This window comes from Arvicola amphibius, chromosome 7 (assembly GCF_903992535.2).
Source record: "Arvicola amphibius chromosome 7, mArvAmp1.2, whole genome shotgun sequence".
NCBI classification, from domain to species: domain Eukaryota; kingdom Metazoa; phylum Chordata; class Mammalia; order Rodentia; family Cricetidae; genus Arvicola; species Arvicola amphibius.
This window is the reverse complement of record NC_052053.1, coordinates 124,377,552-124,393,643: the sequence shown is the minus strand read 5'-3', so window position 1 is coordinate 124,393,643 and position 16,092 is coordinate 124,377,552.

The following is a 16,092-nucleotide window of genomic DNA, read 5'->3' as shown; positions in this document are numbered from 1 at the left end:
TATATATACTTGTATATATATATATTTGTATATAAAATTTGCAATAGAATACCATCATGGATCTAGAGGTATACCAGGTTCATTTACACTAAGAAGAACACTTCTGATATAATTTTTAATTGGGTTTATTTCTCTTGCAAATATTCTGTAAGGCTTTGTGTTATCCTTCCTAGCATTGAGGCATGGAATGTAAGAAATATGACAGGCCAAAACCACCAAAAATATAAATATAAATACCCATCTTTGAAAGGTATCTATTAGGGCCTAAAGAAACATAGAAATGTGAATAAATTAACACAGCGAATTAGTTTTAGAATGGCATGACACTTACATGTACATTAAAATTATTTTTAACGTTTGTCAATAAGTTAAGTCAACTGTGTACACACACTCATAATTACATTTTAACTTTTTCAATCAAAATTGTGCAGTGGATGTATTCTGTGTGGAGGACATTAAAGAAAACAAAGGTAATATCTAGACTAACTTTATTTGTTCACTAATAAGAACTAGGGCTGGAGAGAAGACTCAGTGGTTAAGAGTATTTGCTGCTCTGGGATCATGAACTTCTCTGAGACTGTGGACTATAAGCAGGTTTTCCTTTGCTTTATATCTGATATTCACTTTTGAGTGAGTACATACCATGTTTGTGTATTTGGGTCTGGGTTACCTCCCTCAGGATTTTTTTTTTTTCTAGTTTCATCCATAGGTAACAAGGAGAACCCTAAGAGAGATGTACATGGATTCCTCCTGGGAAGGGAAAAATGGGAATATGGGTGAGGGGAGAAAAAAGGGTGGAAGGAGAGGGGGAGGGGAGAAGTGGAGGGAAAAGAAGAATATAAGGGAACAGAATGCCCAGGAAAAGGAAAGAACAGAGAGGAAGAGAAAGGAAAGAGATATCTTGATTGAGGGAACCATCAAAGGGCTAGTGAGAAACATGGCACTGGGGAAATTCCCAGGAATTAACGAAGATGACTGTAGTTAAGACTCTAAGCAACAGTAGAGAGGGTGCCTAAACTGGCATTCCCCTGTAAATCACATTGATGACTATCTTAATTGTCATCATAGAACCTTCATCCAGCAACTGATGGAAGCAGATTCAGAGATCTAGAGTGAAGCACTGGGTAGAGCTACGGGAGGCCAGTCCAAGAGAGGAAGGAGCAATGATATGAACAAAGGGGTCAAGACTATGATGGTGATATCCACAGGCACAGTTGACCTGAACTAGTGAGAGCTCAGTGACTCTGGACTGATAACGGGGAAACCTGCATGGTCACTGAATGTGGAGGGCAGTTGTAAGACTTGGGCAGTGGAGCTACTGGCAGTGGACCAGGATTTGCCCCTGATGCTTGAACTGGCATTTTGGAGCACATTCTCTTTGAAGGAATACCTTTCTAAGCCTTGATATAGTGTGGTGGTGGGGGGGGGGGGGGCTTGGTCTTGCCAAGTGTCAGATTTTGTTGACTCCCCATGGGAAGCCTTAGTAACCTTTCTGAAGAGTGGTTGGGGCATGGAGGAAAGGATGGGGTGGAAGTGGGGGGATGGATATGTAAAATGAGAAGAAGTTGTATCAAAAAAAATCTTAATAAAAAACTGTCTCGTAAAGGAAAAAAAAAGAACACTTGCTGCTTTTGCAGAGGACCTGGATCCCTAACACACACTGCAGGTGATCTTAATTGCCTGTCGTTTCTGCCTCATGGAATCAGACTCTGTTTTCCTCAAACACTTGCAGGTATTGGTACACAGACCCATAAAGAAAAATAAAGTTACACACCAATGTCCATTTCTTAATGTTAACAACGGTAATACTGTGGCTATGAACTATTGCTAACGTCAGAGGAAACTGAGTGAAGGTGGTCAACGAACGCTCCAGCTGTTTTGCGACTTCCATCGGGAAATTAAATATCCCCAAGTAAGATGAAGCACCAATTTTTTAGCTTTAGAAATTCAGGATTTTAGGTAGGATTGTTTTCCTTAGAAAGTTAGAGAAATTGGAAGAGATTTTGACTGTAGAAAGAAACTGCATTTCTGTGTAAATTGCGGTCAATCGGCACTTCCCAGACGCCATAGTTAGGTTCATTAGAAAACCCCTTGAGATGGAGGCTTGCGGGCAAGAGACTGCTTTGGAAAAAAACCATCAGTGAAAAGTCAGGGGGGCAGGTATTGGCGGAAGGAGAAGTTGAAATGCTTTCAAATTGTAGCACAGGCCTCAACGTATTCAACATGGCGTTTCTGAACTACCGAAGTCGTCCATGATTCAAAGGTAGCATCCTGGGTCAGGGCACAGCATGGCCAAACTGCATTTTTTTCAGTTGTGGGGGCTCTTATCAGACACATTTGCTTCTGAAGAAATAAACGGCTAGTTAAAAAAAAAAACAAACAGAAAACCCCTATTAAAACAAACAAACAAACAAACAAAAAAACCTGGATCCTGTGCTCTCAGATATACTGAAGTGAAGGGAAATTTCTTTTTTCGTGATTGTACTTCTGATAATAAAGCAATTGAAGCCACTTCTCTAGGCACAGGCAAAGTCGCTTATATTTCACTTAGTCTATCTTGTTTCTAGTAATTTTGTTCTTGGATTATTCCTCCCATTTGCAGCTCCGATTTCCATTTCAGGGCATCTTTCCTTCAATGTTAAATACTTGAAATATATTAAGGAAAAATAAGGTTTCAAAAAGAATGCTGCATTAGATCTTTAAGGAACACGATGTTAGATATGGGGGTGGGGTGTGCACAAAGGGACCCCTGAGTTTGCCCAGCCCATTGTACAGTAATTAATTCCTCATTCCACAAGTTCATTCAGCAATGTTAGGTTATGGTTCTCAGCAGCTTACCATGTACGGTCTCAGTTTCTAGTGTGTGTTAACAAGGATATGCAGCTCTTGATCCCGTGGTACTCCATCTGGAAGAGTAGGGTCTGAAGCCGCTGCAGAAATAAAGGACTGGAAGTTGGCACCCATGTTCTTGAAAGTTGAGAACCAGAAAGGACATGCCTGTCCAGAGTCTGACATTTGTCACAGGCTTCTGACCTAACTGAAGGGAAGCTAAGAAATGGAATGGAATTATGCTAACAGATACTGTCAAAATAGGCAAATGAGGCTTCTGGAATATTCTCCATTTGTAGCCTGACCCAAGAGGAAAAAGGAAAAGCATCAATTTATTTGTCTTTTTTTCCTTACTGGTTATTTTTATTCACCATTTAGCTTCTGTGATCAGGGAAGTAAGGTCAATATTTGTGCCATATATATGTATATATATGTGTATATATATATATATATATATACACACACACACACACACACATAAGCTGACTGGCTGGGGAAACAACAACTTGAACATTTTCAAACCGTTAACATTTTTAAGGACACACACAAAAAATGCTTTGGTGAGTTGCATAATCATGGGAAGACAGAAATTTCATTTAAAAATCATTTGAATCTATTATGAAAATAACACTTATAATTCTAAAATCCTGGACTTACAATATCTGGGCAGTGATATTATGTGTGCTTGTTGCTGTATGACAACCTACAGTACATTAAGACAAATACAATGATACGTAAGAGGTGCTGGCAGATATCCAAGGAGTGCACTAGTAAACAGCCTTAGACAGAAAGGCTTCTGTAGCAAGGCATGCATTTCCTTACCATATGGTCCCAGCCTTTCAGCAAAAATGTGTTCCTTTCTCAAAACAAAACAACAAAAAAGCCTCTCTTCCCTGCTAACAGCAGAGCAGACCTCTTTATAAATTTAGATTGGTCATTTGTCACGACTCCTGGTTCCTGGAGCAGAGGTCTTCTCCTTACAGGTATATGAAGTACTGACTAGTCTAAGAGTCTGAAACCAGACTGGGTGTAGTTATTGGCTTTGACACTTACTATCCTTTGGGAAGTCAATTAACCTCTCCATGCCTCAGTTTCTTTGTCTGTAAAATGGACATACTGTTAACTATAGGTCAGAGCTGATGTGGTACACTAGAGTATATTGTATGCTTTTCTATCACTAATATTCATCTGTTCACACTTTACCAGAAAACAAATTAGTCTTATAATAGGAAGCCTTCATAATGGGAAATTTGAGTGCATTAAAATTCTTACAAAGATAATGATATTGATAAAATTTTGAATGCTAAAATAAGTCATGTGGCTAATATTCTTTTTTTTTTTTTTTTTTTTTTTTTTACTGTTCTAAGACATTCTCAAACCCAACATTTAGTTCCTAGGGAAAATGTTAACATAACCAGTTAATTAGCTAGTGTTTTCTTATGTGATATTGGTGCAAGGCAAAGGCCATCTCTTAGTGTTCTCCACACACCAACATGTCCATAGCTCCATAACAGCATTCTGGTTCACAATCTGCTTAGGAACGGAAAGGCAAATCACCCTGGGAAGAGGAAAAGGGGAACCAGAAGATGCGGAAAATCAGAGACTTGGCAGTTAAAGAGAAGAGGTATTCCAATGATGTAAGGATAACTGTCCTCTCTTTTTTATATCTGCAGTATTCTACTCCAAGTAGTGAAGGTAGAAGATCAAATCATTTACAGATCATAGGAATTGGGATTGTGCCTCCCTGTCCGTGATATATGTGAGTATGTTTGTCTTGATCCCTCAGCACATAATGCAAGGAATCCTCACCTCTGATCACTAATAGAATTGTCACGATCTTAGCTCCTGAAGTCATAATCACTCCAGTCCAAAAACATATGTTGAAGCTGGACTTCTTCCCTCCCAACTCTCTTATTTTGATCCTGAATGCCTAGAAACTCTCAATATGACCATATTGGGAGGTAAGGCTTGCAAAGACAGAGTAAGTAAAATAAGGATTTAAGTGTGGGCACTAGCACAATCAGGTAATCTATTACAATCTTTACACGAGGATGTTTGTCCCCAGGCAGAATCTAAATGAGCGCACAATGACAAGATAGCCACCAAACAGTCTCTGAAACAGGCTTCAGTAAGGGGGAAAACTTTGATCTGTGACCTTGGACTTATAGCCTAAAGACTTTAGAGAAACCAAATTTCAGTTGTTTAAACCATAACATCTGTGCTTATGACATTTGCTATAGAAACTTTACAACAACTACAGCAAGTTTGCTTTTTTTTTGATTCAGCAAAGCCAAACTCCTGGCCCCTCCTTACACAATTTGTCCAATCTTGCCTATTGTTGCCTATAGTGCTACTTAATATGTCCACCAACCTGTCCTTTAAGACATAGTTAATATTTACCACCCAGGAACATTTCCTATCTACCACACCCCAATTGGATTACTCATATAGCCCTTGCCTTTTGTAAAATGTTTATTATTATCGTGATTGAGGTTGTAGCATCATACACACTATAGTCATTGATCAGTCTTCTTGATGTCAAGAATGTTCATCCCTCTATGGCATGATCCCTCCCTGTTCTGTTTTAGAGGTCAGTAAAAAGGGGAAATCCACTTCTGTTATACACATATACTCTATACCTTCTTTTGATGTTAGCCTTGATTTGAAAGGAAATTAAAAACATATTCTTTATTAGTCTTTTTAAGAAAAAAAATCTTACTTTGAAACTTTGAGTTAGTGATAAACAGTTACATTTATGTTATTAAAAATCTTTCACACATTTATCTATAATAATTTTTAATTTTGGAATAAGTGACAGTAGAAATTATATTCAAATTATCATTCTTTTTTCCTTTCTCATCCCCTCAGCTAAGTTTATTAATATCAAAGATTTCTATTCATTCTATGTAAATTTACTGCAGTCTGTTAAATCTCCTGATTGCTGACACTTTAGAGTTTTCTACACTTTTTGTCTTTCTTTTGACAAATCACACACATATCTTCAGGGACTCTTATTACAGAGCTAAGTACATTGTCTGACAAAAGTTAAAGAATTTTAATAGATAAATGACAAATTTTAACAAAGAGTTCTAGTGAGTTAATTTTGAAATCATTTAATGTATGTATAGGAAACTGGCAGAAGTTATTTGATGAGGTGCAGGTTTTCTATACATAATAAGAGAAAATTTTCAATAAATTCATTCTGTAAAATATATCTATTTAATAGATTTATTACAAAAATAAATCTGCCAATAAAAACATTACATCTTGATTTTTGTTAGGCTATTTTCCCCTTGAATAAAATAAACAATGTCACCAGTTATTTGGATGTATTTTTCTAAAATTTAGATGTTGCCTCACTGTTAAAAATAAATCCAGAAAAGTCAAGTTCAGTTGGAAAAAGCTGAAGCAGTTTTATTACTATCAAATCAAGGACATCTTGGCCCCAAAATGAACAAGTGCTATGATTTAAATATCCACCTCTCAGTAGCTACATTTGTCTTTAAATACTTGGTTTAGATTGTGTGGTCTGCCTGTGTTGGAGGTGGCGGTACACATGTGAAGGGTGTGCTTGCTCACTGCGTGATCTGTTCCCTGCAGGTGCGGGAAAAGGTCAAACGGGGAAAGTCATCATCCCAAAGTGAAGTGATTTTCTTCTTTATCAGCTCCTGAAGTAAACAGTCTGATGAGCACAGCCCATCCACACTCACCCGCATGACATCATACATAATCATAGCTAAATGTTCCTATATGTCAAAGCCTGAAGAGTCACCACCAGATTGTTGCCTGATTGGTACATAACCCAAAATGGTATTTCCTTGGTAATTAGTTCGTTGCAGATTATTTTGCAAGATTCTGGGCCCTGTGGGGGCTGGTCAAAGACAGGGAGCCCTGAGCCAAGGCTGCCGTTTGCCAGCTCAGAAAATGAGCAGGCGGTGTTGGGGGAGGAGTGGCAACATTATTGAACACGTATCGACTGAAGAGCGAAAAAATTTTAAAAAACAAAAATTTAAAGCAGACATTTTTTTTTTTATTTTGAGATCAGAAGTTTCATATCACATTCTTTGGAAGGAGAAGATTGCAAGCATGTGGTACTTAATCTCTGTTCATAATATATGCCCATGTTCAAGACATGTTTCAAACCCACTTCTCACTGCTCTCATTTGGCTGCCAGGCTCTAGCTCCTGCCAGTGAAGCAGCAGAGTCTAGGATACTGTGTCCTCACGGAAGATTCACCTCCCGAGTTTTCTAACCCAAGACATTTAAGTGGGAATCTGGGCCCAATCTGCTGTGTAGTAGCTTGCAGTGAAGGCCTGGAAACACTGCTGCTACAGACCCTCTCCTGGAGGGAGCAGCCAATACTTGAGTCGTTTTTTTTCCTTCTTCCTTTTCTTTTAAGAAAAAGAATGCATAGTTTAACAATGTTTCAGAGGCTCTTTTCAGAGAGATTGATGTACTTCCTAAAAAAAAGAGGTAAATGATTTTTAATACAAAATTAAAATATGACCTAGTTACAACATGCATAAAATTGTATTTAAAAAGTCAAATAAAGAGGAATGGAAAATGAAACTCCCAGTAGTTTAAGATACCATTTTCTAGTGACAGATTTCGGTCTTAGGAATTACTATCTGTGGACTTATGGCCCATGACCAGTTGTACATGTTTTTCTGTTTGTAACAACATGTGGAAGAAAACACAGGGATATTTTAGAAGCTGAGTTTTAGGTTAATTTAATTGTGTGGTAAATTAAATTTTGATTTCATGTTAATACTCATATTAACTAGACTCTAAAATATACTCCCCCAAAATACAGTGATATACTTCAAATTCTAATACGACTATATTAAAACACCATACCTATGTTCCTATAAAAAATAAATTAGGGTATCCACGTTTGCTCTCATGAATCTGCATTGCTGTATGAAGTAAACCAACACACTTGAAAGAACTTTCATAACCCTATCCTAATTGAATGTTACACCATAATGCTTGTGTATCATTTTTTCCTAATAATAGCCTTTTAAAATACATAGATTTTTCTACTTAACAGCAAGCCTCCCAATTTCCCAGAGTCTATGAGTAGCTTTCAGTAGTCTGAACTTTTCATTGATCTGAGCCATGTTTAGCTTTAATCTATCCTTGCATATGACTAGGAAATGAGATAGTCTATCAGATTTTTTTTCTTGTAGTTTCAAGCATCTCTCAGGGTGAGAAAAGTTTTCAACTCTGAGGAGGGTCAGGATTTTAGCTATATTTGGCTTTCATTGTGACTAGAGAGGAAAAAGATTCTTCCTTCCATAAAGGAAAAGGTCAAGATTGAGAGGAAAACCGCCATGATTTAGAAGGGGTTACAACTCTTGGATTGAGCAATAAATGTTTTCTGTCCTAAGAATTTCAATGAAAAGTCACAGAAATTCAATTGATAGCTTGGAGAAAAGAGGAACTAAAGGTATGGCAGAAACAGATACAATGCTAAGTGGAAGACATCAGGACATGTTGGTGAGGTAGGAACAGGTGGATAAAGCATGCTGTGATCTTGGCAAGAACAGAAAGGTTGGGACTGCTAGCCTACTGACAAATATAGAATATTGGATTGGTAAATCTGAACTCCAAGAAAATTTTAATGTTTACAAGCTGGATAGAAGGAGCAAATACTGATTTCCCAAACATACAATTTGAATTAGTATTTTCTACTTATATTTATGAACTATAAGCTCTTATAACTTTAATAGCAACAAATGTCATTTTCTTTAAGTAAAATCATTTTTAAAGTTTTGAAAATTCATTACCAACTAATTTTAATATGATACAGTGTCACAAGTCATATACAAAGAGTAATACAAAGATCTCAAGCAATACACAAAGAGTAATATCAATCTGAATAATAGGTTAATATTATTTGTTGTGGATCTGAAAAGAAACTTTGGTTAACTATTAAATAATAGAAGATAAGTGCAAATAAAACCTAATATTTGAGAAAACTGGTCCATTAAATCACATTTGGGGGCTCAGAATATAAGATATTTCACAATAACCATAATATGTCAAGTTAGAAAACGCCTCTCCTAGTGGCATGATTCAGGCGGCTTTATAAAATAAAGTTTGACTGTGAATGGATCTGGATCCATGTGAACCACGGGCACACACATGCAGAAAACACTGACAGCGTTTCCTCTTTCCTCTTGGGAACGGTCCAGCACACTCAGCCGTGTCCTGTAGCCCAACTTACACACTGCTATCACTGACAGTCATGGGAGTAGTCTTGGCACAACTGGTTAGATTTTTTTATATTCCATTCTGGTTATAGAAATATATAAATTTTTGCTTTCTCTCACTCTCTCTGAAGTAATTTCTTGGCCTTGATGTTCAGGTTACCAAGATAAGGAATAGTCTCCAAATACCTCTGTTTATAAGATGTAATTGTTGAAGATCATTGCCTGTATTTGAATAAAAACTGAAAAGTATTTTATTAACAGTGTTTAGGCTATTGAGACATATTTTAAAGTTTCTTGCAATGCTGCCAATTATTACATTTTTCCATAGATGTGATAAGATCGTCATTTCTTGACAATTACTCATTAAGAAAATATTGTACATAAGGAAATCAAAATATTTTTTAATGGCAAAATTCGGCAAGAAACCTCTGGAAATGCTGATGTAGTCATGCAGTCAGAGATGTTTATTTGACCTGTGAAGTGGAAAGACCACTCTTGATGATAAATTCTCAAAAATCCAATTACTTTTATTCTTTCCTTTCAGTTATAATAGAGGGGAAGGAAACCAAACCACGAATTTAACATTTGACAAAATGGTACATATTAGAAGAGCCCAAATTTATGACAATAAGTAAATGATTTAGTAAAAAGGAATCTCACCTTATATTGATTATTTTCTGTTTTGTTCATGAAGAAACTGAAACCACAGTTAAATATTTTAGTGTTGTTACTTCTTCAGTTCTTCTAACACATTAACTTCATGAGGCAAAGTCTTCATCTTGTTCAGAACTACATCAACAAGAAGAGAACTCTATAACATACATACATTGTTTTCCATACATATCAGTAGAATGACTAGGTGGATGCACAAGTTAATAAACGCAGTATATATTTTCTTGTATGTTCTACTTGACTTTCCTATAAATACAAAGCACAGGTCTTTCCTAGTCAGAACGGGGGTGGTTTGAAGTCACTATCCATAGGAGGTAGCTCATCTTTTTTTGCCTCTATTTTCTCGTTTTCCTCAAGCATCCTCTCCCACACACCATGTCAGTATGATCTCTGCCTCTCCTCACAGCCCTCTGTTTCAGATTCTCATGCTGGGTGAACGTGTGAGAATAAAGACACTCAGTTTGGCTGAGCTGGGTGCCATTTCAGCCTGGATAGAAAGCCTTGAGCACAGCATTCTGCAGTCCCCATCCAAGAGGAGAGATTTTCTTTGGCCCATCTACAGCATGTTTCTCCACTTTTCTATGGCTGGCTAAAACAAGGACTGTATCTCAGTTTCTTTGAGTTCACCCTCCCTCTCTGCTCTCCAAAGTTACTGGATATTTTTCTTCTTTTCCGCTGCCACTGCTGCACATTTCTTCAAAATACTCATAATAGAAAAACGAGTTCCCCAACAAAATCTCATTCCATATGTAAAAGAGCATGTCCCTCTCAACTAGAGGTGCATTTTGGAGTAAGAAAGTAACAGCTCAGCAGTCAGTTGCTATAGCTTGCTGAGTAAGCTAAGCTCAGGTTAAATGAGGGTTATAGGCTGCCAGCCAAAACACTGATGGCATTGCTGAATTCACAGATACAGAAACTCTATATGTCCCAAGGATTCCGTGTGGCTACCATTAAAGCCACTCTCTCCCGCTCTATCGTTGAAAGTGTTACAATTAAATCCCCTCGTGCTGATCAAAACAGACATGGCTTTTAACTCCTCATCTTGTAGATTATGTATGTAAAATTGTATTCCATCTGAATTATAAAAATCATTGAAAATTATTATTATCAGAGTGAAGCTGAACCAGACGGGAGCATAATTAACTTGCTTCCCATAAAATCGCTCATCCAATTGGTCAGTAGATTCTTGATGCAAGCAAAGTGGCTTCTGTCATATCAAGCCCAATCTGTTTTCCATAATAATTTTAACAATATTGTAGATGTAGCAACCTGGAGAAATAGTGATGGTCAGAAAAGAAAGAAAATGATGGAAATGAAAAGGAATTCAAGATCCTTAAATCCATAGCTTTCATACATGAAATGTTGATAAGATGCTCAATACCAAGGCCTAAAATTCTTAATTTTAATAAGACAATTTTTCTATAAATGATTGGGATGGGTAGCAGCTTTTGAGGGTTCCTTGATTTCAAGGGTGCATCTGAATGTCGTCCATGATAATGATAGCACTCTTTGTCAGGTGGGATTTTGTGAGAACAAAAACCTTTGCTTTAAGACATCCCCTTTACTCTTCATAATTTTTCCTCACGGCATTTATTTTCATTTAAAATGGGTTTAATACAATAAATCTCAATCTTATTCTTTTTCTCCACCCAACACATCCCAGGTAACCCCTGCCTCCCTACTCATACAACTTTCTGTTCTTCCTTTGAATTCTCCCTGTTTTTCCCTCCCCGAAATATATTGACGCAATAAACCTTGACAATTTTGAAAATGGGTTTTCTTTTGGTAGGAGCTTTAAAAATGTCTACCTTTTGTAGCTGAAAGACATCAATGTTTGAAATAGTCTGGTGTTCTAAGAAAATTACCATTATGTATTTAAAGATACCAAGGAACCATGTTTTTTTTAAATTAAAAAATAATATTCAAAAAAATAATGGAGAAGAGTTTTCCTGTGAATCAACACATGCTTTTATGATCTTTATCAAAAGTAAATAAAAAGTAAATATTCAATTTATCTTTATAATAAAATAGCTACTCTCCCCACAAGGTTACATTTGTTTATGCGGTTTTATTGTCTGTTGAATAGTATGATAGTCAGTCTCTTTATTGCAGTCTATCCAAAGAAGCATGCGGCCTGTGATGGGCTGTCAATCAGCATTTAGTCATACAGTATCTATTTCTATCCTTGTTCTTCTTAGCACAGAAGGGCTATTATGGTCTACATTACGGCACAGCTACTTTGGATATAGATATCCTTGAGGAACAGGATTTATTTTGAAAGATGATACTGAACATATCATGACACATCACTTAGACATTTTTCAAACAACTACACATGCATGTATTTCAATCAAAATGGGACAAAGCCTATTTTTAAGGATTTCATTCAATATTTGGTGGTTTCTCTTCCTTCCTTTCTTACCTACCTGCCTTCCTTCTTTTTCTTCTTCGCACTCAAAAAGACAAAAATGAAGTCATGTGACTATTCAGTAGTTAAAAATATCTATTTAAAGTTTTCATTGTAATGAAAAGCTTAATTGTATCATCACCTATGAAGATTAGCTGTAGTCAGATGTTACACTTGTCAAAATTAGCACCGAAGATTGACTAAAGTGCAAAGGGGGAAAATGATGGTGAAATGCATTTATAAACACCTGAGAAATGAAACTTTCCAGATGTCAATAATATACTTCTAAGTACATCAGTATATATGGAATATAACTGAAAATTAACAAGACTGATTACAGACCACAAACACAGAAAGCAGTCCTGCAGCTGTATGCCACACTGGATGTGATTCCAGATGTGACGATAAAAATGGATACAACCTTTTAAAGCATGGGCTTTGGATATGCTATGCATGTGGCACTCATTAGCTAAGCAAATGGATGCTAATCTTCATGACAGTCAATTGCTGTGCTGCATTTCTACTAAGTGGTGATCAGCTGGTGTGACCAGATCAAGAGCATCCTGACTTAATTCACAGGAGGATTATTTTCCCTTTCTCTGCAACTCCATTGCTTTGAAATAAACAAGAAAGTCTTTAAAATGGAATGGCTAGAACATTACATTTATTCTCCACAACCATATAGCAAATAGGCAATGCCGCAAGAGAATTACATTAGCAGAACATTAATTCTACATGATTAACTATAATTTCTGATGTTCATGGCTGAGAAATTAACCTTATTCCCCAAACTAATTTGATCTCAGTGAATAATTAACAATATACTAGTAAGAAAAGATTAACGATTTTAAAGAAAAAAACATTTCAGACTCACAACATGTAAATGGGATATTCAGTGAATAAATGGGTAGAAGAGATACCATTGCAAAGGAAAATCATGTCTCTTGTCTCCAGTGCCTCAATCTGAGCCATCATATCTCTTGTAAAAGTTCTCATTTTACTACATTTGCCCAGATTCTCACGTACTGCCATCAGGAACTTGTTGCTTTGGGCTACCTTGAGTTAATTATGAAATCAGAAGAATACTAGATTCCCAAAGGAAATCAAGAGCTTGACATGCTAGACATACTGCAGGAAGAGGCAATTCAAGTGTTTCAAAGAACTCTGCCAGCACACATCAACTGTTCGACAGCAACTTCTGTTTTTCAGACAATTTTAGCTGGAGACAACTATTGTGCCAATACTTCAATGTTTTCTCTTTGTGATGAGCTTCGTTGTCCCCTAAGGGTGGTAGACACCAATGAGAAGCTTCATTTGTATTCTAATAATAACAACAGTCAGATTTTAAAATGTAGATGGCCTCTCAGAAAGAGACAGAATCATCTCTATTTTGGGTAAAAAGCCTTGAATCCAGCAAGCACTTAATTGGTGAGATCATAAAACTAAATAGCTTCCAAAGTTTCAGGTGCTGTGGGAACAGGTATAACTCATTGAGTTTAATAAAGAACTCCTTGGTCTCCTGAAGCTTGTACTTTGCACTTTTTATTGCCTGGTTAGGAAAAATTTCCAACTATCTGATAATCCCATAGACGAAGACATGGATAATATGTACATTAATAAATTGTAAGGAAAACACTAAATTACAACATAAGGTAGCTCTTTTACTTGAATTAAGAATAAAATTCAGTTTGTAATTACATGAGTTTACTGAATATTTAAGCATAAAGGGATCATTATTCACAATAACATAATGAAGGAAGATAAATGGACAAAGGAAGTTTTCTAAGAATTAAAAACTACAGTGAATAACAGTGTTTCATAGTACCATGGGGGCTATGGAAGGGAGACACAGGGGAACTGACCCTCAGGTAATCTAGAATGGGAGAGAACTCCATTAATGTTCACACAACTCGTGTAAAAGTATATGTCAGAAAAAACATGAATAAATAAATTATTGAACATCACTGATAAACCTTTCTTGTGATCAGATTCATTGTGTACCTTCCTGTAAAAGCTTTTAGATGGAGCAATACTCAAATTTTGAACAATTAAATTTCTCTGTTTAACATACAGCTCTTGTGGTAGTCTTTTATATAAAAAATTATTTTGAAATGAAATTCACTGAACTTCTTTGAGGATGCAAAATGCTACTGTCACATTGGATCACATAACACACCTGAGTTTGAGTTCCGAGCTGGAGTAAGGAGGGACTCCAGGGGGGCGGGAACAAAAAACAGAACAAAGCAAAACAAATAGCAAAGATTACAAAGGCAAATTTGTCTTTTGGTCACTATTAGAAAAGTTGCACAATAAGTACTGTTTAACAGATATAAGAGACTATAGCTGCATTGTACATGTGAAATTCACTTACAGGATCAGGGAGATGGCCTTGCTGGGGATGAGGTTGCAGAGGGAGTGAGAAGAAAAGGGGAAGGGAGTCTTGTCCTCAACTGTATGCCTGCTCCCTTGGGAAACAAAAGCTAGAAGAGTTGTCCCAATAAACTAACAAGGGAAGTAAGTTAAACAGACACACAATGAAAACACAGTAATCAGAATCAATGTGAGGCAAAGGTTTCAAGAGACATTCAGATGAGACTCTGAGATAGAAGGAAGACTGAAATGTGGTTATGAATTTGTGGCTTGGGGTTAACATTGTTGTACACAAGATCTGATGTGCCAAGTATTTTTTTTAAAGCAGAAGTAATGAATGTAGCCTCCCACCACAGTAGAAAAAAGAATTCTGACAAGAATGCTAGTTAAAATGAGTTTTCAGTTTTCTTTCTTTCTTTCTTTCTTTCTTTCTTTCTTTCTTTCTTTCTTTCTTTCTTTCTTTCTCTCTCTCTCTCTGTCTCTCTCTCTCTCTTTCTTTCTTTCTTTCTTTCTTTCTTTCTTTCTCTCTCTCTCTGTCTCTCTCTCTCTCTTTCTTTCTTTCTTTCTTTCTTTCTTTCTTTCTGTTTCTCTGTCTCTGTCTCTCTGTTTCTCTGTCTCTCTCTGTCTCTCTCTGCCTCTCTCTGTCTCTGTCTCTCTCTCTCTCTGTCTCTCTCCTCCTCTCTCTCTCTCTTTCCGCCTGTCTGTCTTTCTTCTCTTTCTTCATGCTTGGGATACAAAAGATATAAAATTATAAAAGAACAGTATTGTTAATTTTGGTTAAAATTTTATTATTATTTCAATGCTTAGTGAAAATGGGTGGCTTATTTAATGTAATTAATAACAGACTACATTGAGTTACTGTTATATGCACATAAATAAAATCAAATGTATTTAACTTAACTAGCCCATTCTGATTTCTGAATGTTTTAATAACAATCAATAAACTAATACGAGAATACCTGATATAAGAATGTCATTACTGTGTTGTCTGATTTAATTTATACAAAACAAAAGAGGGATTTTTTAATCCTTAGTAGAAAAAATTTAAAAGTTGATTTTATAGAAGATAAGAAAAACTAATATGAACTTTCAACTATTTAGTCAAATAGCCATTTCTTTTGAATATCAGTACTCTAATACATGATAGATATAATTTTGGTAACAGTTACCAAAACAGTTACCAAACAAGTTCTTACTCATAATTAGTATAATAAGATCAATCACAAACAACAAAGCAAAAACATAACATTTTATGAGGAGGAAAGAAGTAGGAGGGGGAGGAGAAATAGCAGGAATAAGGAGGAAGAGGAGAGGAGAAATTCAGGGCAGAAAAAATTATACCCAATCCTAAGAACCCTCAAAAGAAGGGATCCTGGACTTCCTTAGGTTTACTATTGATTATTACTTTGATGATCAATGTTGTATTATCAGACTTTTCTATTTATTCAGAGTAGATGATAGATGAAAGATAGATACATAGCTATATAGATGATAGAAAGAGACAGGGAGATTTGGAATTACAAATTCCTATGAGCTGGCATTTTTCTTTATTTTTATCAAGACCACTTATAGTAAAACCTATTTTTGTCTGTAACATAT